This window comes from Macaca thibetana, chromosome 10 (assembly GCF_024542745.1).
Source record: "Macaca thibetana thibetana isolate TM-01 chromosome 10, ASM2454274v1, whole genome shotgun sequence".
In the NCBI taxonomy this organism is placed as follows: Eukaryota; Metazoa; Chordata; class Mammalia; order Primates; family Cercopithecidae; genus Macaca; species Macaca thibetana.
The window spans coordinates 63,332,672-63,357,883 of NC_065587.1; the positions used below are offsets into that span (position 1 = coordinate 63,332,672).

Consider the following 25,212-nt stretch of genomic DNA (forward strand, 5'->3'; position numbering starts at 1 on the left):
CGGGGCCGCGGGCACCTTCTTCCTGCGCCCACCCCGCCCTCAGGAATGCTGCATGGCCTCCCCAGAGCGGCGGTGGGAGCCTCAGCCGGGGAGAGCCCGCTCGGGGGCAGGAAGTGGCCCGGCCCTCCTCGTGGAGGGTGTTTCCGGAGCGCCTACTGTGCTCCTCGCCGGAGTGGGGGTCGTTACCGAGGGGGAACTTCTGTAAATCGTAACTTTTGTCATTTCGCGCCCCCCACAAGATGTCCTGCCGGCGGTGCGATTGCTCCCGTTGCTTCGAGGGGAAACTGAGGCCAGTTAGTCCGGGCACTTACCCTCAGCTGGTAAAGGACTGGGCTCTGATGGGGACGCCTGTTATGACCTCAAGGGCCTATAGAGTCTGGGAGGCCGCCTCCGACCTAAGCCCAAAAAGCACATGGTCGGGCTCACAGGGGGCGGCCAGAGGTGAAAACTGCCAGTGTTTTGCAGCGACGCTGTGCGGGTCACTTCGTGTATGTCATCCCGTCTCATCCTTGGGTGATGGGGTATGTGTTGTCCTTTGTAAGTCTCTGGCTTGTTCATGAGCCGCAGAGAGGTTCTTGATTGGCTTTTGTCACAGAGTCAACCGGTGTCATTCAGCCCAGGTCGGTCGATAGTGAAGCCTGATCCCTTACCCGTTGTGCTCGGCGTTAAACCATCAGTCCAGGAGCTCCCAGAGTTCCTGTCTGGTTTCTTTTTCCTCTTCTGCCGGTTACACCCTACTCCAGAAGGTTTTCCTTGGCCTCCCCCACCCGGGTCAGTACACTCTTCCCCCGCTGTCTGCTGTGGGTACCACATACTGTGAAATACCTGTTAACCAATCTCCTAGGGCACCCCCACGCCCCCCAGCCCTGTACCCGGGCACGGCTGGGCCCAGATATCTAGGGCCCCTGAGCTTGTAAATCGCCTTGAAAACAGCTTTTGGTCTTAATGGCCCTTTAGCAAGGGAGAACTCTAGGAACAATACTCGTTAATTTTTCGCAAGCAAGCCTTAAGCCAATCAGAACGCCGATTAAAAGATTGTTAAGGTTTCACCTGGACACCCCATAGAAGCCAAACTTCCTGGAAATGTTAAAAACCTCCTCACAGCAGCGGGTGAAATGTCAGTGGCACTGCCCGTTGCTCTCCATTTCACAGACAGGGAAACTGAGGCCCAGAGTGTGGGTCAGAAACAATTTTCTTGGCCCAATAAATGGTGCTTCCCCCACAGCCCTCTGAAAGAAAAAGCCATGTCTGGGTTGCCTTAGGTAAGAAATGTAAAACCAATGGGCCTTGGCCTCTAGGAAATGTATGGGACAGGGACCTTCAGAAGAGGGGAGCCCCAGGGGGAAACGGGTGGGATCAGGTGAGCCTGGAGAGGGGGCTCCGGTAGTGGCTGCTGAGCTTGAACTCTGCACTAGGCATTTTTCTCCTGTATGCCTAAGAGCCACACTGCCCTTTCTGGGGAAGCCACTGGGGGCCTGGGCTAGAGGCAGAGACCGCACCATAAATTGTGCCTGCAGCAGCCCCTTAGACCAGTTCTTCCCAAGTCTGGTGCTAGATGAGGTTGGGGAAATGGAAGGGAGTGACTGCCTCCACCTCCACCTGAGAGCTGCATGACAAAGACCTTCCTCCTGGAGGACGGGGTAGGGGTGAAGGGAGGCTGGTAGCCCATCAGATTTTGCACGTAAGCAAGCTTCACAGGTAAAGCCTTAGTGCAATGAGAGTTTGAGAATTACTGTGTAAAGTTTCTCAACTAGTAAGTATCAGAATTTAAAATGTGTGGATTCTCTAAGCCAGTAATTCCACTTCTAGGAATCTGTGTTTAGAAGTAGCTGTACAACAATGATAAATGCTTATAGAAGATTATTCTTTGCAGAACTGTTCATTCGGGAAGATTGCAAACAGCTAAATACCCCTCACCAGGAGCTGGCCCATTATAGCAACTCTGAGACCTCTCTACTGCAGGCTCTGAAAATGGGGTAAGTTGGTGCACGCTAATGTAGAGGCATGGCCAAGGTGTGTTTATTGACAGCTTACAGTGTCCCAACATGGAGGGACTTTGGACATACTTGGTGAGAACTTTAGTGGGAAAACTTTTTCAAAGTGATAAGTTATTTTATTGTCATTTTTCTCTCCCCCACTTTCTTTTTTCTTTTCTTTTTTTTTTTTTTTGAGACAGAGTCTTACTCTGTCTCCCAGGCTGGAGTGCAGTGGGGCGATCTCAGCTCACTGCAACCTCTGCCTCCCGGGTTCAAGCGATTCTCCTGCCTCAGCCTAAAGGTGCCCACCACCATGCCTAGCTAATTTTTGTGTTTTTAGTAGAGACGGAGTTTTGCCATGTTGACCAGGCTGATCTTGAACTGACCTGAAGTGATCCACCGCCTCAACCTCCCAAAGTGTTGGGATTACAGGTGTGAGCCCAGCCTTCTCCCCCTCTTTCTAAATTAAAAAATATTGTGGTAAGAAGCTCCCCCCACCTTTTTTCCCCGTGTTTGAAGAAACTGGGTCACTAAGGGAAGAAGAGACTTGCCTAATACGAGTTTGGGGTCCTGACCCCGGGAGGGAGCTGGGGATAGACTAGGAGAGGAAGGAGAGGTGGAAAGGCATCCAAGCCGAGACCAGCCTGGCTGCCCAGGTCATCTAAGTCAGTTCCCTGCCTCCGTGCCAGAAAAACCCAAACCGGAGGCTCTGGGATATGAGGCTCCAGGTTCATCCTGCCAGTTTCTAGTGAACTTGGTAATCACGTAGGTTCAAATGAATAAATCCACTGTAAAAAAAAAAAAAAAAAAAAAAAGGCGAGCCATTTCCTTTTTTTTTTTGAGACGGAGTTTCGCTCTTGTTGCCCAGGCTGGAGTGCAGTGGCAAGATCTCAGCTCACTACAACCTCTGCTTCCCAGGTTCAAGCGATTCTCCTGCCTCAGCCTCCTGAGTAGCTGGGATTACAGGCATGCAACCACCACACCCGGCTGATTTTGTATTTTCAGTAGAGACGGAATTTCGCCATGTTGGCCAGGCTGGTTTTCAACTCCTGACCTCAGGTGATCCGCCTGCCTCGGCCTCCCAAAGTACTGAGATTACAGGTGTGAGCCACTGCACGTGGCCACCGCTCCATTTTTGATGGAAGTGGGGAAAGGCACCAGCATTTACTGAGAATCCACATGAGCCAAGTCGTGTCTCAGGATAAAGGAGAAGATGGGGTTCTGTGGCGTAGAGGGAAGAGTCCAGCAAAGGCCAGGGAAAGTGGAAGTGTTCAGGAAACAACTGGATTGGGTGAGATGGAAGGGCCGTGAAGGCCAGCATAAAGAATTTGGATTTGGCAGTGTGGGCAGTAGAGAGCCCCAGCTGGTTCCTGTGGAGAGCTGGGGAGAGACTGAGGGAGAATAGTTGGTGACTCAGCTCTGGGTAATTGAGGCTGGGCGGATGGAGACCCGCCTCTGAGATCTAGGGAGATTTGTGGCTGTTATGTTAGGTTCTGCATTTTCATCTAATGTTGGTAAGTGGAATTCCACATCTTCCTCCTGAAAAGTCTTGTAGTGTCTTGTTGGTCAACCATAATTTGCCTAGCTCTCTCCTAGTTGTTGGGTATTTACTCACGTAACTAATTCCTGAGTGCCCGCCTGTGTCTGGCTGTGTGCCTACAGCTGGAAAACCTACAGCCAACCTTAGTCCTGAAGGCTTTGGGCGACAGTGCCTTATGGTGGGAAGGCTGTGGCCCTGGGACTTGGTTGCTAGCCAGGTGATTTAGGATAATCATCCACACCTTCTGAGCCTCCCTTTTCTCATGTTGTGGAAATACAAGGCTTTGGTGAGAGTCAAAGAAAACAGGCACACCCTTTGTTTTATTGTGCCTTGCTTTTTTGCGCTTTGCAGGTACTGCATTTTTTACAAAGTGAAGGATTTTAGCAACCCTGCGTCGAGCAAAGTCTACCGGCATTATTTTTCCAAAAGGATGCTCAGTCTGTGTCTCTGTGCCACATTTTGGTAATTCTTGCAATATTTCAAGGTTTTGTTGTTATTATTTCTAGTATGGTGATCTGCTATCAGTAATCTTTGATGTTACTATTGTAATTGTTTTGGGGGGTCATGAGTGATGCCTGTGTAAGATAGCAAACTTAATCCATCAATATTGTATGCGTTCTGACCGCTCCACCAACCAGCTGTTTGCAATTAGTAATCCTACAGTGGCCTCTAAGTGTTCAAGTGTAAGAATGTGTTGCAAATCTCTCACTTCACATCGAGAGCTAGAAATAATTAAGCTCGGTGAGAAAGGCATGTTGAAAGCCAAGATAGGCCTTTTTTGTTTTTTCTTAGTTTTTAGTAGAGGTGAGGTCTCGCTGTGTTGTACAGGCTGGCCTCCAACTCCTGGGCTCAAGTGATCCTCCTGCCTTGGCCTCCCAAAGTGTTGGGATTAAAGGTGTGAGCCACCATGCCCTGCCTCTGGAGTAGCACTTTTAATTTCACTCAAGAACTATTGGCCAGGTGCAGTGGCTCACACCTCTAATCCCAGCTACTGGGGAGGCTGAGGTGGGAGAATTGCTTGAACCTGGGAGGCAGAGGGTCCAGTGGACTGAGATCACACCACTACACTCCAGCCTGGGCGACAGCAAGACTCCGTCTCAAAACAAACCAAAACTATCTGGCTAGGTCTGATGGCTCATGCCTGTAATCCCAACACTTCAGGAGGCCGAGGCGGGAAGGTCTCTTGAACCCAGGAGTTTGAGGCCAGCCTGAGCAACATGGCAAGACCCTGTCTCAACAAAAAATAATCAGCTGGGCATGGTGGCAAATACCTGTAGTTCCAGCTACTTGGGAGGCTGAGGTGGAGGAAGGCTCGAGCCCAGGAGGTTGAGGCTGCAGTGAGGTATAATTGTGCCACTGTGCTCCAGCCTGCGTGAAAGAGTGAGACCCTGTCTCAAAAACTGGCCAGGCGTGGTGGCTTATGCCTGTAATCTTAGCACTTTGGGAGGCCAAGGTGGGCGGATCACCTGAGGTAGGGAGTTCGAGACCAGCCTGACCAACATGGAGAAACCGCATCTCTACTAAAAATACAAAATTAGCTGGGCGTGGTGGCGCGTGCCTGTAATCCCAGCTACTCAGGAGTCTGAGGCAGGAGAATCGCTTGAACCTTGGAGGCGGAGGTTGCAGTGAGCCGAGATCTTGCCATTGCACTCTAGCCTGGGCAATAAGAGTGAAACTGCATCTCAGAAAAAAAAAAAAAAAAAAAGATCCTAAATTACTCTGCCTGTGCTCCAGAAATGGAACAAGAAAGCCTGGATAACAGCACATCTGTTTACAGCATAGTGTACTGAATATAGGTTCCACTGTAGGTCCCACTCTTGAGACCTACAGTTCAGAAAAGGCTCCTTATGAAATATTACCACTCATTGACACCTAGGCTTCATTGGAAGACTGGGAGTCTGCGCTCGGACCCGGAAACAGCTGGGTATGGCATCCCCAATCAGAGCAGTAGAAATCAGCAGGTCTGAGTTGGCCATTGTGTGGCCAGGGAGCTTAATGAGCATATTTTCTTCATTCTTTTTACTAGGGTCAGGGCTATAGAATGGAAGGGGATCAGATTTCATTTGCATGGTTTCATCCTTTTTATATGTGGGAATTTTCTTACCTCTCGGAATATCGTTTAAATTACAAGAGCAAATATACCATGTTCAGGATGGGAAGTTAAACCTTTGAGAGGCACACAAAGAAAAAGCGAAGACCCCTCCCCTGAGCCCTCCCTTCAGCATTAGCAGTGATGACAATTAGGTGTATATTCTTTCTTTTCCACCATCAGATAAGTGCATGTAGATGTCCACACAGGTCCTGAGAGATACTGCCTTCCCTGTTGCTCTCTCTTTTATTTTGCCTCAATTTTCAATAGGTCTGTATTTAATACTTTCTACATAAACATCTCTGCAGTTGTGAGAATTTCCTGAAATAGATTCTCTGAAGTGGAATTACTGGGACCGACAGCATGGGTAGATATTGTGAAAGCAGATTACCAAAGTGCTCACGTGCCGGCGATTGTGGTGTTGGTGAGCTTGTTTTACCCAGTCCGCAGCCACAGCAAGTGTTAGCAATTTTTTTTTTTTTTTTTTTGAGACGGAGTCTCGCTCTGTCACCCCGGCTGGAGTGCAGTGGCCGGATCTCAGCTCACTGCAAGCTCCGCCTCCTGGGTTCACGCCATTCTCCTGCCTCAGCCTCCCGAGTAGCTGGGACTACAGGCGCCCGCCACCTCGCCCGGCTAGCTTTTTGTATTTTTTAGTAGAGACGGGGTTTCACCGTGTTAGCCAGGATGGTCTCGATCTCCTGACCTTGTGATCCGCCCGTCTCAGCCTCCCAAAGTGCTGGGATTACAGGCTTGAGCCACCGCGCCCGGCTGTTAGCAATTTTGTGTTAATTAATCTTTCCTCATTTGATGGGTGAAGACTAGCCTAGGTTTTTTTTTTCTTTTTCTTTTTTTTTTTTTTTGAGACGGAGTCTAGCCCTTCCGCCCAGGCTGGAGTGCAGTGGTGCTATCTCGGCTCACTGCAAGCTCCGCCTCCTGGGTTCACACCATTCTCCTGTAGTCTAGGTTTTTAATCTGCATTTTTTATTAGTGAGATTGAACACCTTACAATTTCAGAATGATTGGACACTGGTCACTGTGAATCATCTCCATATCTTTTGCAGTCATAGTGATTTCTTTCTGATTTACAAGCTCTATTATACTAGTAAGGGTTCTCTTTGTTTGTTTGTTTGTTTCTTTTTTCATTTTTGAGACAGGGCAAGAGCTCTGTCACCCAGGATGGAATGCAGTCACTGCAGCCTTGACCTCCTGGGCTCAAGTGAGCCTCCTGCCTCAGCCTCCCAAAGTGCTGGGATTACAGGCCTGAGCCACAGTGCTGAGCTATGGTAAGGATTCTCAACCCTGGTTTGTCATATTTGCTCCAAGTAGTTTTCCTTTTGTCTAAGATTATTGTTTGCCTTAAATTTTTCTAAAGTGTTTTAATTTTGGGGTTTAAAATTTTCACTTGGTCAAATGTCAGTCTTTGTGACGATACCCATTGCATTGAGTCTCAGAGAGAATATCTGATGTTTTCTTTTTGATTTTGTTTCTCAATGGCTTGTTTAACATTTAACCCTTTGCTGCATCTGGAATGTATTTTGGGTTGCAATGTGCAGTAAGAATCCTTACAGGTTTTTTATTTTTTATTTTTGTCTGATTTTCTGAACTGCACACCATTTCCTTCTTTCCTTTTTTTTTTTGTATCTTAGTAGAGACGGGGTTTCACCATCTTGGCCAGGTTGGTATTGAACTCCTGACCTCGTGATCCCCCCACCTCGGCTTCCCAAAGTGCTGGGATTACAGGCGTGAGCCACTGCGCCCAGCCACCATTTCTTATCTTTCCTTTTTCTTTTTGAGATGGAGTCTCACTCTGTCACCCAGGCTAGAGTGCAGTGGCACAATCTCAGCTCACTGCAGCCTCCGCCTCCTGTGTTCAAGCAATTCTCCTGCCTCAGCCGCCCAAGTAGTTGGGATTACAGGTGCCTGCCACCACGTCCAGCTCATTCTTGTATTTTTAGTAGAGATGCGGGGTTTCACCATGTTGGCCAGGGTGGTCTTGAACTCCTTCCTGACTTCAAGTGATCCACCCACCTCGGCCTCCCAAAGTGCTGAGATTACAGGCATGACCACTGCACCCAGCCTTATCTTTCCCTTCTTCATGGCTTTTCCAAGGTGTTGAGTTCTTACATTATTTTTCATGGTATAACCCAAGGAGAGCTACCTTGATACTGCTACTTTAGAGGATGAAAAGACAGATTTTGGCTTGGGAAGGCCGACATTTCTGTAGTGGAAACGGATATCTCCCATGAAGCAAATGAAGTGTGCCCTTTAAGGATCCTAGTTGCCCATATTCTCTTCCAAAGCCCTGGGAGGAGTCATGTTTTTATAAAATTTACAAAATTCAGAAATTTTAATTGTAATCATAATCAGTTAAGGCAACGTTTTTTTTTTTTGTTGTTGTTGTTGTTGTTGTTGTTTTTTGAGATGGAGTCTCGCTCTGTTACCCAGGCTGGAGCGCAGTGGTACAATCTTGGCTTACTGCAGTCTCTGCCTCCCAGGTTCAAGCAGTTCTCCTGCCTCAGTCTCCCGAGTAGCTGGTACTACAGGCGTGTGCCACCACACCCTGCTAAGTTTTGTAATTTTCGTAAAGATAGGGTTTCACCGTGTTGGCCAGGCTGGTCTTGAACTCCTGACCTCAGGTGATCTGTCCGCCTCAGCCTCCCAAAGTGCTGGGATTACAGGCATGAGCCACAGTGCCTGGCCTCCATTTCCATTTTTATAGTTTTAATGATTGAAAGAATTTTCCATAGACTAGCTTCTAACTATGATCATTTTAAACCTCGTTTGTCTTACTTTACTCATGTACTTCTGATACAGACTTATAGGACACCTATATATCATGATCCCACCTCTGCTCCTGCAACTTTGTGCCATGGCAGCCTTTCCTATATCAGGACAGTTATCTATATTTGAACTGCCCATGGAAGTGACTGCAAACCACATAAATAGATAAACCTAAAGTAAACGTATTCCAAACTCAACCCTTGGCCAGATCCAAAAAAAGTCTGAGGCAGGAAGATCACTTGCGCCCAGGAGTTTGGATTTTGATCAGCCTGGGCAACATGGTGAAACCCCGTCTCTACAAAATAATTTAAAAATTAGCCAGGCATAGGCCAGTCGTGGTGGCTTACGCCTGTAATCCCAGCACTTTGGGAGGCCAAGGCAGGCGGATCACGAGGTCAGGAGATCAAGACCATCCTGGCCAACATGGTGAAACTCCATCTCTACTAAAAGTACAAAAATTAGCTGGGCGTGGTGGCGGGTGCCTGTACTCCCAGCTACTCGGGAGGCTGAGGCAGGAGAGTCACTTTGAACCTGGGAGGTGGAGGCTGCCGTGAGCTGAGATCACGCCATTGCACTCTAGCCTGGGCGACAAGAGCAAAAACTCTGTCTCAAAAAAAAAAAAAAAGGTCAGGCATGGTGGCTCACTCTTGTAATCCCAGCACTTTGGGAGGCCGAGGCGGGCGGATCATGAGGTCAGGAGTTCGAGACCAGCCTGGCCAACACAGTGAAACCCCCTAAAAATACAGCAATTAGCCAGGCGTGGTGGCAGGCGCCTGTAATCCCAGCTACTTGGGAGGCTGAGGCAGGAGAATCACTTGAATCCGGGAGGCGGAGTTTGCAGTGAACTGAGATTGCGCCACTGCATTCCAGCCTGGGCTACAAAGCTAGATGCCATCTCAAAAAAAAAAAAAAAAAAAATTAGCCAGGCATGATGGTGCCCACCTGTGGTCCCAGCTACTCAGGAGGCTGAGGCAGGAGAATTGGTATTTGTTTTTGTTTTTGTTTTTTTGAGACGGAGTCTTGCTGTGTCACGAAGCTAGAGTGCAGTGGCACGATTTCAGCTCACTGCAACCTCCGTCTCCCAGATTCAAGAGATTCCCCTGCCTCAGCTTCCTGAGTAGCTTGGATTACAGGTGCGCTCCACCACACCTGGCTAATTTTTTGTCTTTTAGTAGAGACAGGGTTTCACCATGTTGGCCAGGATGGTCTCGATCTCCTGACCTTGTGATGGCGGGAGAATTGTTTGAGCCCAAGAGATCAAGGCTGCAGTGAACCATGATTATGCCACTACACTCAAGCCTGGGCAACAGAGCAAAACCCTGTCTCCAAAAAAGAAGGGGAGGGAGTTTTATTCTACCAGGAAGGTACTTGAGAAGAAACACTGAGTTTTCTTTATTTTCTCGATATAAAATGGTAGTGTAAAACCACTGTCATATGAAGGACGATAAAAAATGTTCCCCAAAAAGTAGGAAGGCCAGGCATCGTGGCTCACACCTCACTTTGGGAGACTGAGGCGGGCAGATCACAACATGGGAAAACTCCATCTCTACTAAAAATACAAAAATTAGCTGAGCGTGGTGGCACACGCCTGTAGTCCCAGCTACTTGGGAGGCTGAGGCATGAGAATTGCTTGAACCTGGGAGGCGGAGGCTGCAGTGAGCTGAGATCACGCCACTGGCACGCCAGCCTGGGCGACAGAGCAAGACTCTGTCTCAAAAAAAATAAAAATAAAAAAGGAAAAAGAGAAATGTTCCAGGCATTCAAATAATTAAAATACTATGTTATCTATCTGGATTTTGTGATGTGATATTTGTCAACTTTAAAAAATTTATAGGCCGGGCGCGGTGGCTCAAGCCTGTAATCCCAGCACTTTGGGAGGCCGAGACGGGTGGATCAGGAGGTCAGGAGATCGAGACCATCCTGGTTAACACGGTGAAACCCCGTCTCTACTAAAAAATACAAAAAAAACCTAGCCGGGCGAGGTGGCAGGCGCCTGTAGTCCCAGCTACTCGGGAGGCTGAGGCAGAAGAATGGCGTAAACCCAGCAGGCAGAGCTTGCAGTGAGCTGAGATCCGGCCATTGCACTCCAGCCTGGGTGAGAGAACGAGACTCCGCCTCAAAAAAAAAAAAAAAAATTTATAATCTGTTATAATTTCTTTTCCTTTTCTCATTTTGAATAAACATTCACATTTGTGCCAGATTTTGTACATTTAATTTTACATTCTTTTTCTAAAAGGGGGCTCCAAAAATTATAGAAGGTTCGGGTCCCATGAAACCTGGATCTGTCTTCAACCATTAGGATGAGTATGTTGTCAAAGATAAGCCATAACCTTTTAGAATATCTAGTTATAACTTGTCTCTTCTGGCCCTTTGGAAATTGGAATTTCTTGTCTTTTATTCTGATTTATTTTTTTCTTCTTTCATACAGTCGTATCTGCATACTGTGATTTTGACACTAAAATAAAACTTACTTTTTTTTTTTTGAGACGAAGTCTTGCTCTGTTGCCCAGGCTGGAGTGTAGTGGCATGATCTCGACTCACAGCCTCCGCCTCCCGGTTTAAGCGATTCTCCTGCCTCAGCCTCCAGAGTAGCTGGGATTACAGGCGCAGGCTACCACCTCCAGCTAATTTTTGTATTTTTAGTAGAGATGTGGTTTCACCCTGTTGGCCAGGCTGGTCTCGAACTCCTGATCTCAAGTGATCCGCCTACCTCGGCCTCCCAAAGTGTTGGGATTACAGGTGCGCCGAGCCTAAAATAAAACTTGGAAAGGGATCATTAAGTGAAGGGCAGTTCATGTACTGTGTTCTTTACCTTGACTTTTTCACTTAGCAGCATGTCTTGGAGACCTTTCTCTGTCGCTACATGAAGAGCTTCCTAATTTTTTTTTTTTTTTTTTGAGACAGAGTCTCGCTCTGCCGCCCAGGCTGGAGTGCAGTGGCGTGATCTTGGCTCACTGCAAGCTCCGCCTCCCGGGTTCACGCCATTCTCCTGCCTCAGCCTCCTGAGTAGCTGGGACTACAGGCGCCCGCCACCTCGCCCGGCTAGTTTTTTTGTATTTTTTAGTAGAGACGGGGTTTCACTGTGTCAGCCAGGATGGTCTCGATCTCCTGACCTCGTGATCCGCCCGTCTCGGCCTCCCAAAGTGCTGGGATTACAGGCTTGAGCCACCGCGCCCGGCCGTTTCCTCATTTTTTTTTAGCAGTTGTCCTTATGCCCTTACGTGGCTATCTCGCTTCCGTCTGATGATTCTCTTGTTAATTGTCATTTGGATTTTGATGCCGGAATTGTTATCACTGTCAGTGCTGCAGTAACTTTGCACATATATCATTTCACATGAGTATGAGGCTATCTGTAGGAGAAACTCTCAGCATTTGCATTCCCATCAGCAATGTATGGTAGAAGTTTAGGTTGGAAATAATGTTTTTCAGATTTTTCTTTTGTTATGGTAAAATGGACATAACATTAAATTTGTCATTTTAACCATTTTCAGGTGACATTAAGTACATTCATATGTTATACAACCACCTGCCATCCATCTCCAGTACTTTTTCATCTTCTCAAATGGAAACCCTGAACCCATTAAGCAGTGACTCCCTATTCTCTCCTCCTTGAAGCTGCTGGTAACCCCTCTTCTCCTTTTTATCTCTATGATTTTTTTTCTTTTTTTTTTTTGTTTTTTTGGAGACTGGAGTTTTTGCTCATGTTGCCCAGGCTGGAGTGCAATGGCAGGATCTCAGCTCACCGCAACCTCCGCCTCCCGGGTTCAAGCGATTCTCCTGCCTCAGCCTCCTGAGTGGCTGGGATTACAGGCATGTGCCCGGCTAATTTTGTATTTTTAGTAGAGATGGGGTTTCTCCATGTTGGTCAGGCTGGTCTTGAACTCTCCACCTCAGGTGATCTGCCTGCCTCAGCCTCCCAAAGTGCTAGGGTTACAGGCATGAGCCACCGCGCCTGGCCAAATTTTTTTCTTTTTATTTATTTTTAATAAAAATGGGGTCTTGCTGTGTTGCCCAGACTGGTCTCAAACTCCTGGCCTCAAGTGATCTGGGATTATAGGTGTAAGCCACTGTGCCTGTGCCTGGTTTTTTTTTTTTTTTTTTGGAAATAGAGTCTTCTTGCTCTGTCACCCAGGCTAGAGTTCAGTGGCACAGTCATAGCTTATTGTAAACTTGAGCTCCCAGGCTCAAGGGATCCTTCTGCCTCAGCTTCCTGAGGAGCTGGGACTATAGGTGTGCGTCATTATACCTGGCTAATTTTTAAAATTTTTTGTAGAGCTGGCATTTCATGATGTTGTCCAGGCTGTTTTTTGTTTGTGTGTGTGTTTCTTTGAGACAGAGTTTTGCTCTTGCCCAGGCTGGAGTGCGGTGGCGCGATCTCGACTCACTGCAACTTCTGCTTCCCAGGTCCAAGTGATTCTCCTGCCTCAGCCTCCTGAGTAGCTGCGACAATAGATGCCTGCCTACGCCTGCTAATTTTTAGAGTTTTTAGTAGAGACAATGTTTTACCATGTTGTCAAGGCTGGTCTTGAACTCCTGACCTCAGGTGATCCACCTACCTCAGCCTTCCAAAGTGTTGGGATTACAGGTGTGAGCCACTGCACCTGACCAATTTTTGTATTTTTAGTAGAGATGGGGTTCCACCATGTTGCCCAGCCTGATTTCAAACTCCTGACCTGCCTTGGCCTCCCAAAATGTTGGGATTACAGGTGTGAGCCAGTGTGCCAGGCCTGGAATTTCTTTGATGAGAGCTGTGCCCTGATAGTCTCATTTTTCCATTGTACTGGAAGGTCTGGGTCCCTGGGAGCTGAGTGGGGCATGAAGGCCTGAGTGAGCTCTGTGCCTCGCTGACGGTGTTCCCAAGCTGAGTGGAAGAAGAAGACTAAGGGTCTGGATATCCTCAACACTGAGTATATTACTTTCTGTATAAACCTTTTGTTGTTGCTGTCTTCTCCCTCTCCTGTGCCTGGTGTCCATCAGTCCAGGACCTTCTGTATTCTTTGGAAAATAAATTTCTGATCTCTTGGCAGGGTCTGGGTTGCAGCCTTCGTAGGATCTAGGAGTACACTGCTTTTTTTTCTTTTTTCTTTTTCTTTGACACAGAGTCTCACTGTGACGTGATCTCTGCTCACTGCAACATCCGCCTCCCAGGTTCCTGCGATTCTCATGGCTCAGCCTCCCAAGTAGGTGAGATTATAGGCGCCCGCCACCACACCTAGCTAATTTTTGAATTTTTAGTAGAGACATGGTTTTGCCGTGTTGCACAGGCTGCTCTTGAACTCCTGTGCTCAAGTGATCCACCTGCCTCAGCCTCCCAAAGTGTTGGGATTAAAGAATAGAGAAAAGGGCCAGGCGTGGTGGCTCACACCTGTAATCCCAGCACTGTGGGAGGCCGAGGCGGGTGGATCACAAGGTCAGGAGATCAAGATGATCCTGGCTAACACGGTGAAACCCTGTCTCTACTAAAAATACAAAAAATTAGCCAGGCATAATGGCAGGTGCCTGTAGTCCCAGCCACTTTGGGAGGCTGAGGCAGGAGAATGGTGTCAACCTGGGAAGTGGAGGTTGTGGTGGCAGTGAGCCGAGATTGCACCACTACACTCCAGCCTGGGCGACAGAGTGAGACTCTGTCTAAAAAAAAAAAAAGGAAAAAAAAAAAGATTTAGAGAAAAGGGAGGCACAGAGGGGCTAAGTAACACCTGAGGTTATAAAACTGGTCATTGGAGGAGGCAGGATTTTATTCCTGAAAGGTTAATGGTAATATTATCTTCTCCATTTCTGACTGTAGTAATTTCAAGTCTTTATTCTTTTTTTCTTGGTCAGTCTAGCTGAAGGTTCGTCAGTTGTTTTGACTTTTTTCAGAGAACCAACTTTTGGTTTTATTTTCTCTATTGTTTTCTGTTGTCTGTTTCATTCATTTCTGCCCCAGCATTTGTTGCTTTTCCTCTTGTGTTTTGCTTACTTTAAATTTAGTTTGCTCTTTTTTTTTTTTTTTTTTTTTTGAGACGGAGTCTCGCTCTGTCGCCCAGGCTGGAGTGCAGTGGCCGGATCTCAGCTCACTGCAAGCTCCGCCTCCCGGGTTCGGGCCATTCTCCTGTCTCAGCCTCCTGAGTAGCTGGGACTACAGGCGCCCGCCACCTCGCCCGGCTAGTTTTTTGTATTTTTTAGTAGAGACGGGGTTTCACCGTGTTAGCCAGGATGGTCTCGATCTCCTGACCTAGTGATCCGCCCGTCTCGGCCTCCCAAAGTGCTGGGATTACAGGCTTGAGCCACCGCGCCCGGCCTGCTCTTCTTTTCTAATTTTTCTGGTATCTTAAAGTGGAAGGTTAGATTATTGATTTACAATATTTATTTATTTATTTATTTATTTATTTATTTATTTGAGACAGAGTCTTGCTCTGTCGCCCAGGCTGGAGTGCAGTGGCGTGATCTCGGCTCACTGCAAGCTCCGCCTCCCGGGTTCACGCCATTCTCCTGCCTCAGCCTCCTGAGTAACTGGGACTACAGGCACCTGCCGCCATGCCCGGCTAATTTTTTTTTTGTATTTTTAGTAGAGACGGGGTTTCACCGTGTTAGCCAGGATGGTCTCGATCTCCTGACCTCGTGATCCGCCCATCTCGGCCTCCCAAAGTGCTGGGATTACAGGCGTGAGCCACCGCGCCCGGCCGCCCGGCTAATTTTTTGTATTTTTAGTAGAGACGAGGTTTCACCATGTTAGCCAGGATGGTCTCAGTCACCTGACCTTGTGATCTGCCCGCCTTGGCCTCCCAGAGTGCTGGGATTACAGGCGTGAGCCACTGCGCCTGGCCTACAATCTTCATTTTTTTTAAAAAATAGGCACGTATGGGCCGAGCGCGGTGGCTCACGCCTGTAATCCCAGCATTTTGGGAGGCCGAGGTGGGCGGATCACCTGAGGTCAGGAGTTGAAGACCAGCCTGGCCAACATGGTAAAACCCCGCTTCTAAAAATAGGAAATTACCCAGGCGTGGTGGCGGGCGCCTGTAATCCCAGCTACTCGGGAGGCTGAGGCAGGAGAATGGCTTAAACCTGAGAGGCAGAGGTTGCAGTGAGCCAAGGTCGTGCCATTGCACTCCAGCCTGGGTGACAGAGCAAGACTCCGTCTCAAAAATAAATTAAAAAAAAAAAAAAAAAAAAAAAAGGCACGTATGGCCAGGCATGGTGGCTCATCCTGTAATACCAGCACTTTGGGAGGCTGAGATGAGGATCAGTTGAGCTCAGGGGTTTGAGACCAGCCTGGGCAATGTAACAAGACCCCATCCCTACAAAAAATAGAAAAATTAAGCCAGGTGCGGTGGGTTGCGCCCGTAGTTTCAGCCGTTCCAGAGGCTGAGGTGGGAGGATTGTTTGAGCCCAGGGGTGTGAGGCTGCAGTAAGCCCCGATTGCATGACTGTACTCCAGTGTGGGCAGTAAAGCAAGACACTGTCTCAAAGGAATAAAAAGGCATTGATAGCTGTGAATTTTCCTTCAAGCACTGCTTTAGCTGCATTTCATAAATTTTAAGCCTTTTTATTCATGTCATAATATTTTATAATTCCCTTTTGGATTTCTTCTTTGAATCATTCATTATTTAGAGTATGTTGTTTAATTTCCACATATTTCACATATTTGTGAGTTTCCCATGTTTCCCAAATTTCTAATTTCATTATAGTGTCCTCACAGAACACACTTTGTATTATTTGAATCCTTTTAAATTAATTGAGGTTTGTTTTATGACCTAGCATATGGTCTTTCCTGGAGAATGTTCCATGTTCACTTAAGAATAATCTGACCCTGGCATGGTGGCTTATGCCTGTAATCCCGGCACTTTGGGAGCCTCAGGTGGGAGGATCCCTTTAGCCCAGAAGTTTGAGACCAACCTGGGCAACATAGTGAGACCCCATCTCTACAAAAAATAAAAAAATTAGCTGGGATGGGACATGCCTATACGCCAAGCTACTTGGGAGGCTGAGGTGGGAGATAACCTGAACCTGGGAAGTTGAGGCTGCAGGGAACTGTGATCACACTTCTCCACTCCAGCCTGGTTGACAGAGCAAGATCCCATCTCAAAAAAATGGAGAAAGAAAAAACCTGTATTCTGTGGTTGTAGGGTGCGGTGTTCTGTAGATGGGCGTTAGGTCTAGGTGGTGGGTAGTGTTGTATTCTGTGGTTGTAGGGTGCGGTGTTCTGTAGATGGGCGTTAGGTCTAGGTGGTGGGTAGTGTTGTATTCTGTGGTTGTAGGGTGCGGTGTTCTGTAGATGGGCGTTAGGTCTAGGTGGTGGGTAGTGTTGTATTCTGTGGTTGTAGGGTGCGGTGTTCTGTAGATGGGTGTTAGGTCTAGGTGGTGTAGGGTGCAGTGTTCTGTAGATCGGTGTTAGGTCTGGGTGGTTGGTAGTGTTGTCATGTGTTCAAGTCTTCTGTTTCCTATTGATCTTCTGCCTACTTGTGCTATCCATTATTGAAAGTGGGAGTTGAAGTCCAACTGACTGTTGTTTCCTCCCTTCATTTGTCAGCCTTTGCTTCCTGTATTTTGGTGCTCTGTTGTTTCCATATATGTTTAAAACGTTACCTCTTTTTGATGGAATGACCTTTTTAAAATTATAAAATATCCTGCTTTAGTAGGAAATACTATCTTAGACCCAGACGATCTTGACTCCCGAGCCCATGCTCTTATGCCTGTCCCAACTGCCCTGTCCCTGAAGGTGTGACCTCTGGTATTTCTCCATCTCCTGTATCCTCATTCATTTTGGATTCATCTAAGTGATCTTTGTCAACTTGGTCTTCCTGCCCTGGATCTTGATAAGACCAGCTGAAATTTTATTCCGTACTCTGAGGAAGTCCTCAGGCCTTCCCCAGATGCCTGTAGATTCTAGAAGTTCCCACTCTCCATCATCTTGGCCTCTGGGGCCTGCTTGCGTGCAGCATACCCTGGTGCTGTGTAGTTGCTGTGGCTTGAATGTGCCCCATGCGCGAAGTTCATGTGTTGTAAACTTAATCCCCAATGCAATAGTGTTGAGAGATGGGACCTCTAAGAGGCTCTGCCCTCATGAATGGATTAATGCTGTTACCACAGGAGTGGATTCCTGGTAAAATATGAGTTCAGCACTCTCTTGCCTTCTCTCCTGTGTACTCTCTCACCATGTGAGAGGCCTTCCACCATGTGATGAGGCAGCAAGAAGGCCCTCACCAGATGTAGTTCCTTGATCTTGGACTTCTCACCCTCCAGAACTGTGAGCCAAATAAACTTCTCTTCATTATCAGTTACCAGTCTCAGGTATTCTGTCATAGAAGCACAAAATGGGCTAAGTTGATAGTTTCCACAGTTCAGTCTTTCGCCTTCATCTCTGCCAGGCTCGCCTTAGACTCTGCAGTCACCAAACCTTGGTGACACAAGTGAATTGAGCCCTTTAGTGCTGGAGGATGAGAGGAAAGGCACACTTGACAAAAAGACAGAGATCAGTTTCCATGTTCTCCATCCTTGGGCATCTTCTAGGCCCTGGTTTTGCAGGGTTTGACTTGGCCCACCAGTATGCAGCCTCCTGTCACTATCCAGCTCCTGACTCTGGTCTCCTCTTCTGTGCATTTCCCAGCCCTCCTTCCCTCTCCCCTTTCCTCTCTGGAGCAAAAACACTTCTCTCCCTCTGCCTCCTGCAGAGCCATTTAACAGCTGCTTTTGTTGTCTTTGTTTATTTGGCCCCCTCAAGGGTCAGGCTCTAACTGTCTTCCTTGGTTAAGCCCAGAGTAATTTAGTAAGAGGGATATGGAGGCAGTTAGATAAGAAAACTTCCCACCTGGCTTTCCATGCTGGCTTTTTCTTTTTTTTTTAGACAGGGTCTCACTGTGTCACCCAGGCTGGAGTGCAGTGGTGCGATCTCAGCTCACTGCAACCTCTATCTCCCGGGTTTAAGAGATTTTCGCCTCAGCCTCCCAAGTAGCTGGGATTACAGGTGTGTAGCACCACACCCGGCTAATTTCATGCTGGCTTTCTTGTTCCAACTTACTACTGTAGTTGGGTGAAATATTTTATTTATTTATTTATTTATTTATTTAAAGACAGGGTCTGACTCTGTCACCCAGGCTGGAGTACAGTGGCGCAATCAAGGCTTACTGCAACCTTCACCTCCTGGGCTCAAGCAACCCTTCCGCCTCAGCCTCATGAGTAGCTGGGACTACTGTTGGCATTTCCTGGACTTTTTGATGATTGGTGGGAGAATAATTATTTTTTTTTTTTTTTTTTTTTGAGATGAGTCTTCCTATGTTGTCCAGGCTGGTCTTGAACTCCTGAGCTCAAGTGATCCTTGTGCCTCAGCCTCCTGAGGAGCTAGGATTACAGGCAGGAGCCATCACACCTGTCAGGAGCAAAATATTTGAAGTCAGGACTTTTCCAGAAGAATATGAGAGATTTGTGATTCTGAGGGAATTATCAAACTGAGGCCCAGGCAGAACTCACAGTAAGTCAGTGGTGGAGCCAATTCTTCAGGCCTCTTGCCCTGGGATGTATCTTGACTTCGGCGAGCCCTGAGGTGGGTGTACCTTGGGTCATTCCCCCACCTTCCCTGAGCCTAATTTCCCATCTGGGTAGCAGCACTGTCTCTTCCTGAGGCTGTCATGAGAGATAAGCAACAAAATACTCCTGCCATGCCCTGCCGATGGCTTGGCAAGCAGTAGGGAAAGTTACAGAAAAAGCACCTTCACTAGTCACATTTGATGACTTCTATAATTATCTGATGCATTTCTTTTTAAAAATTTATTTTTTGAGACAGGGTTTCACTCTGTTGCTTAGGCTGGAGTGCAGTGACTCAATCTCAGCTCACTGCAACTTCTGTCTCCCGCCTCCACTTCCTGAGTAGCTGGGATGATGAGCACATTGTACCATGCCTGGCGAATTGTATTTTTTGTAGAGATGAGGTTTCACCATGTTGCCCAGGATTGTCTCAAACTCCTGAGCTCAAGCAACCTACCCACCTTAGCCTCCCAAAGTGCTGGGATTACGGGCATGAGCTACCGCGCCTGGTCGGTCTGATGTGTTTCACAAATCAGTGTGTATGTAGCTGGGCATTGTGGTGGGTGCCTGTAATCCTAGCTACTTTGGAGGCTGAGGCAGGAGAATCACTTGAGCCTGGGATGTGGAGATTGCAGTGAGCCGAGATTGCGCTACAGTGGTACTCCAGCTTGGATGGCAGAGCGAAAAAAAAAAGTGTGTGAATGATTCACACTTGTTGCCCAGGCTGGAGTGCAATGGCGTGATCTCAGCTCACCACAACCTCTGCCTCCCGGGTTCAAGCAATTCTCCTGCCTCAGCCTCCCAAGTAGCTGGGATTACAGGCATGCGCCACCATACCCAGCTAATTTTGTATTTTTGGTAGAGACAGGGTTTCACTATGTTGGCCAGGCTGGCTTGAACTCCTGACCTCAGGTGATCCACCTGCCTTGGCCTCCCAAAGTGCTGGGATTACAGGTGTGAGCCACCGCGCCCGGCTGTGTGTGTGTATTTCATATGAGAAAGTAGTTTCTGTAGTAAGTCAAATTGACAGAGAATATTTATGTTTTACATGGAATGGCAGGAAGCACCAAAGAGAAATCTGTCCTTTTTGGTTGAGGACAAAGCATATGTCCACGCAAAATATTTGTATATGAATATTCGTAATAACCTTATTCATAATAGCCCCAAACTATAAGCAACCCAAATGTTTATCGACTGGTAAAAGGGTAAATTGGTTGTATTCTGTCTATACAGTGGAATATTTCTCGGCATTCAAAACTATATTTGCACACAATAACATAGGCTAATCTCACAAATATTATGCTAAGTGAAAGAAGCCAGACACAAAATAATAAATATTGTATAACCCATTCATATAAAATTTTAGAAAAGCCAAAGAAATTTATGGAAAGTAAATCAGTGGTTTCCTGGGGTGAGGGGTGGGAGAAGGGCTTGATTTAAAGAGGGGCATAAAGGAACATTTGCCAAAACTAATTTTATTATGCCAATAGAGTGGGTATATTATATGGGTTTTCTTTTTTTTTTTCTTTTTTTGAGACGGAATCTTACCGTGCTGTCAGAGCTGGAGTGCAGTGGCACGATCTTGGCTCACTGCAAAAAAAAAAAAAAAATTATTTTTTTTGACACAGCCTCTGTTGCCCAGTCTGGAGTTGAGTGGTTCAATCAGCGCTCATTGCGGCATCAACCTCCCAGGTTCAAGGGATTCTCCTGCCTCAGCCTTCCAAGTAGCTGAGACTACAGGTGTGCACTAACATGCAAGGATTTTTTTTTTTTTTTTTTGAGACAGAGTCTTGCTCTGTCTCCCAGGCTGGTGTGCAATGGCGCGATTTTGGCTCATTGCCACCTCAGGCTCCTGGGGTTCAAGTGATTCTCCTGCCTCAGCCTCCTGAGTAGCTGGGATTACAGGCACCCACCACCACACCTGGCTAATTTTTTTTTTTTTTTTTTTTTTGAGACGGAGTCTCGCTTGTTGTCCAGGCTGGAGTGCAATGGCCGGATCTCGGCTCACTGCAAGCTCCGCCTCCCGGGTTTACACCATTCTCCTGCCTCAGCCTCCCGAGTAACTGGGACTACAGGTGCCCGCCACCTCGCCCGGCTAGTTTTTTTGTATTTTTTGTATTTTTTTTTTTTTTTTTTGAGACAGAGTCTCGCTCTGTAGCCCAGGCTGGAGTGCAGTGGCCGGATCTCAGCTCACTGCAAGCTCCGCCTCCCGGGTTCACGCCATTCTCCGGCCTCAGCCTCCCGAGTAGCTGGGACTACAGGCGCTGCCACCTCGCCCGGCTATTTTTTGTATTTCTTAGTAGAGACGGGGTTGCACCGTGTTAGCCGGGATGGTCTCGATCTCCTGACCTCATGATCCGCCTGTCTCGATCTCCCAAAGTGCTGGGATTACAGGCTTGAGCCACCACGCCCGGCCATCTGGCTAATTTTTGTATTTTTAGTAGAGATGGGCTTTCACCGTGTTGGTCAGGCTGGTCTCAAACTCCTGACCTCAGGTGATCCACCTGCTTCGGCCTCCCAAAGTGCTGGGATTATAGGAGTGAGTGACCACACCCAGCCATATATATATACAAAATTTTTTTTTGAGACAGAGTCTCGCTCTGTCATCCAGGCTGGAGTGCAGTGGCGTGATCTTGGCTCACTACAACCTCCACCTCTCGGAATCAAGTGATTCTCCTGCCTCAGCCTCTCAAGTAGCTGGGATTACAGGCACATGCCACCACGCCCGGCTAATTTTTGTATTTTTAGTAGAGACAGGGTTTCACCATGTTGGCCAGGCTGGTCTGGAACTCCTGACCTCAGGTGATCCACCTGCCTCGGCCTCCCAAAGTGCTGGGATTACAGGCGTGAGCCACTGCATCCGGCTTAATTTGTTAAATGTTTTATAGAGATGGGGACTTCTATGTTTGCCAGGCTGGTCTTGAACTCCTGGCCTCAAGCATTCTTTCCTCCTCAGCCTTCCAAAGTGCTAGGATTACAGGCATGATCCACTGCGCCTGGCCAAATTACATGGTTTTTAAAAACCCCACACAGCTATGGGACAAGGACAAACCAAGAGTAAAGAAAAGGAAATGCAACAATAGCAAATAGTTAAACTTAATCAGACGTCAAATTGAGGTCGACCAACAGCTGCCATACTCAGTGAAGCTACCCTCTTGGTTCACTGGGTTGTAAGTCTACTTTCTCATCACCCCAGATGGAGACATTTTGCAGCTCAGCATTTCAATAATAAACAGTGTCCTTTAAGGACCAAGTACCAAGGCCGGGCACGATGGCTCACAAGTGTTATTCTAGCACTTTGGGAGGCTGAGGTGGGTGAATTGCTTGAGCCCAGGAGTTTGAGACCAGACTGGGCAAGATGGCGATACCCCATGTTTACAAAAAATACAAAAATTAGCGAGGCGTGGTGGTGCGTGCCTGTAGTCTCAGCCACTCAGGAGGCTGAGGTGGGAGAATAGTGTGAGCTCAGGTGGTCAAGGCTGCAGTGAGCCGTGATCATGCTCCTGCATTCCAGTCTGAGCAACACAGGCCCTGTCTCAAAAAGAAAGAAGGAAAAAAAATAAAGGGAAAAAAATTAAAAAAAAATAAAGACGGAAAAAAAAAGGCAAAGTACTATGTGCCTGATAGTTCCCCTTTAACTAAAGTGGATTCCTTTCTTTTTTTTTTGGAGACAGGGTCTTACTCTGTCACCCAGGCTGGAGTGCAGTGGCACAATCTTGGCTCACTGCAACCTCCGCCTCCTGGGTTCGAGCGATTCTCCTGCCTCAGCCTCCCCAGTAGCTGGGAATACAAGTGCATGCCACTACACCCAGCTAATTTTTGTATTGTTAGTAGAGACGAGAGTTCACTATGTTGGCTAGGCTGGTCTCGAACTCCTGACCTCGTGATCCGTCTGCCTCAGCCTCCCAAAGTTCTGGGATTACAGGTGTGAGCCACCGTGCCCAGCCAGTGGATTCCCTTCTTAAAGGCAGATTTAGATCTGACTTCCATTTTCCTTTTTTTTTTTTTTTGAGACAGAATCTCTCTCTGTTCTCTCTCTGTTGCCCAGGCTGGACACAATCTTGGCTCACTACAACCTCCACCTCCCGGATTCAAGCAATTCTCCTGCCTCAGCCTCCTGAGTAGCCGAGACTACAGGTACGTGCCAGCACGCTCGGCTAATTTTTGTATTTTTAGTAGAGACGGGGTTTCACCGTGTTGGCTAGGCAGGTCTCCAACTCCTGACCCCAAATGATCTGCCTGCCTTGGCCTCCCAAGTGTGAGCCACTGTGCCTGGCCTCATTTTTCATTCTCAAAGATGAGTGCTTATAATTCTGTTTCTGAGGATCTCCATCCTTAGAGCAGGAGAAACTATTGGAGGTTTTTGGCTGGGGTAGTGATGTGGTCAGATAGACTTGGAAAGTGCAACCTGAAATGGCCCTGTGGAGGGTAGAGGAGAGGGTCAGGAAGGCCAGTTAAGAGGCCATTGCAGGTCGTGTAGTTGCACGCTTGACATTTATGCATTTTTCCATACGTGAATTATGCTTCAGGTTTTGTTTTTGTTTTTATTTTTTTTGGAGAGTCAGAGTTTCGCCATATTACCCAGGCTTGTCTTGAACTCCTGAGCTTAAGGGATCGCCTGCCTCAGCCTACCAAAGTGCTGGGATTACAGGCGTGAGCCACCGTACCCAGCCCATGCTTCAATTGTTTTAAAAAAGACTATCACAGCTGAGCATGGTGGTGGCTGCCTGTAATCCCAGCAACTCAGGAGGCTGAGTTCGGAAGATCACTTGAGGTAAGGAGTTTGAGACCAGCCCCTGTAATATGGCAAGACTCCATCTTTATTTAAGGAAAAAACCAAAAAACTGAAAATCACAGTGGTCCTTGTAAAGTTTAAAGCTCAGATAAAGGGGTTCTAGGCCCAGCGGGAATAGTATGACAAGTCTGGTGACTTGGGCAGGATTCTGGCTTAGAGCTTTCCAGAGTTTGAAGAGGGATTGGGTGAAGGTAGGGGCCAACATGGGGAGAAAATCAAGTCACACTTGAGAACTGAAGGTGGAAATGTCTGAGTGAGACTTAGGAGCCGTTGCTGAATGAACAAACTGACTCTGTAGCTCTGGGGGTCCTGCTAGGAAGGGGAGCCAAGTGAAGGCCTGACACCCATCGTCAAGTGTTGTGGCTCGGGGAATTGGGATGGCCTTCTTGGACCACTTGGGGAAGGCATGGAGGGTCTCTGCGGGAGGAAGTCATTTCTTCATATCCCCTCCCTCCCTCAGATACTCTTCTTGACTGTTTGTCTCTTCTCACAGATATGTCTGGGGGTACAGTGTCCCAGTGACAAGGGTCTGACCCACCTGGCTTTGAGTCTGGTTCTGATGTTCCCTAGCGGTATGATTGAGCCTGGATAGGTTGCATTACCTCTTTGAGCCTCTATTTCCTCATCTCTCAAGTGGGGATGATATCCTGTTTGCTGGCATATGACTCACTTACCCCTTTTACCCCTTTCTAAAAAATGCCTTCTGCAATTTAATTTTAATTTTGATTTTTTTTGTTGTTTGTTTTTTTGAGACACAGTCTCGCTGTGTCACTCAAGATGGACTGCAGTGGCACAATCTCAGCTCACTGCGGCCTGGACCTCCCAGACTCAGATGATTCTCCCACTTTAGCCTCTTTAGTAGCTGGGACTCCAGGCATGCACCTCCATGTCTGATTAATTTTTATATTTTTTGTAGATATGGGGTCTTGCCATGTTGCCCAGGCTGGTCTTGAACTCCTGCGCTCAAGTGATCCGCCTACCTTGGCCTCCCAAACTGCTGGCATTGCAGCTGTGAGCCACGGTGCCTGGCCTGTTCTGCAGCTTCCCTGCTGTCTTTTCTTTTTTTTGAGACAGAGTTTTGCTTTTGTTGTCCAGTGCAATGGCATGATCTCGGTTCACTGCAACCTCCGCCTCCCAGGTTCAAGCGATTCTCCTGCATCAGCCTCCCAAGTAGCTGGGATTACAGGCATAGGCCACCACACCTGGCTAATTTTTTATATTTAGTAGAGATGGGGTTTTACCATATTAGTCAGGCTGGTCTTAAACTCCTGACCTTAGGCGATCCACCCCCTTCGGCTTCCCAAAGTGCTGGGATTACAGACGTGCACCACCACGCCTGGCCTATTTTTTGAGACAGTCTTGCTCTGTTGCCCAGGCACTCCACTCACTGCAACCTCTGCCTCCCGGGTTCAAGTGATTCTCCTGCCTCAGCCTCCTCAGTAGCTGGGTTTTACAGGCGCCTGCCACCATGCCCAGCTAATTTTTGTATTTTTATTAGAGACGGGATTTCACCATGTTGGCCAGGCTGGTC

General features: G+C 47.6%; 1 long non-coding RNA gene across 2 annotated transcripts; it reads left to right on the plus strand.

The window, feature by feature from the left end:
* Positions 1 to 38: 38 nt before the first annotated feature.
* Positions 39 to 25,108, plus strand: LOC126964355 (uncharacterized). 2 transcript variants are annotated; one of them, XR_007729344.1, is made up of 3 exons: positions 39 to 320; positions 1,874 to 1,976; positions 22,935 to 25,108. It is a non-coding gene; the product is annotated as an uncharacterized LOC126964355 (long non-coding RNA). The 2 variants fall into 2 exon arrangements; XR_007729345.1 differs by lacking the exon at positions 22,935 to 25,108 and adding an exon at positions 3,868 to 5,156 and having other exon boundaries at positions 1,874 to 2,408.
* Positions 25,109 to 25,212: the final 104 nt, after the last annotated feature.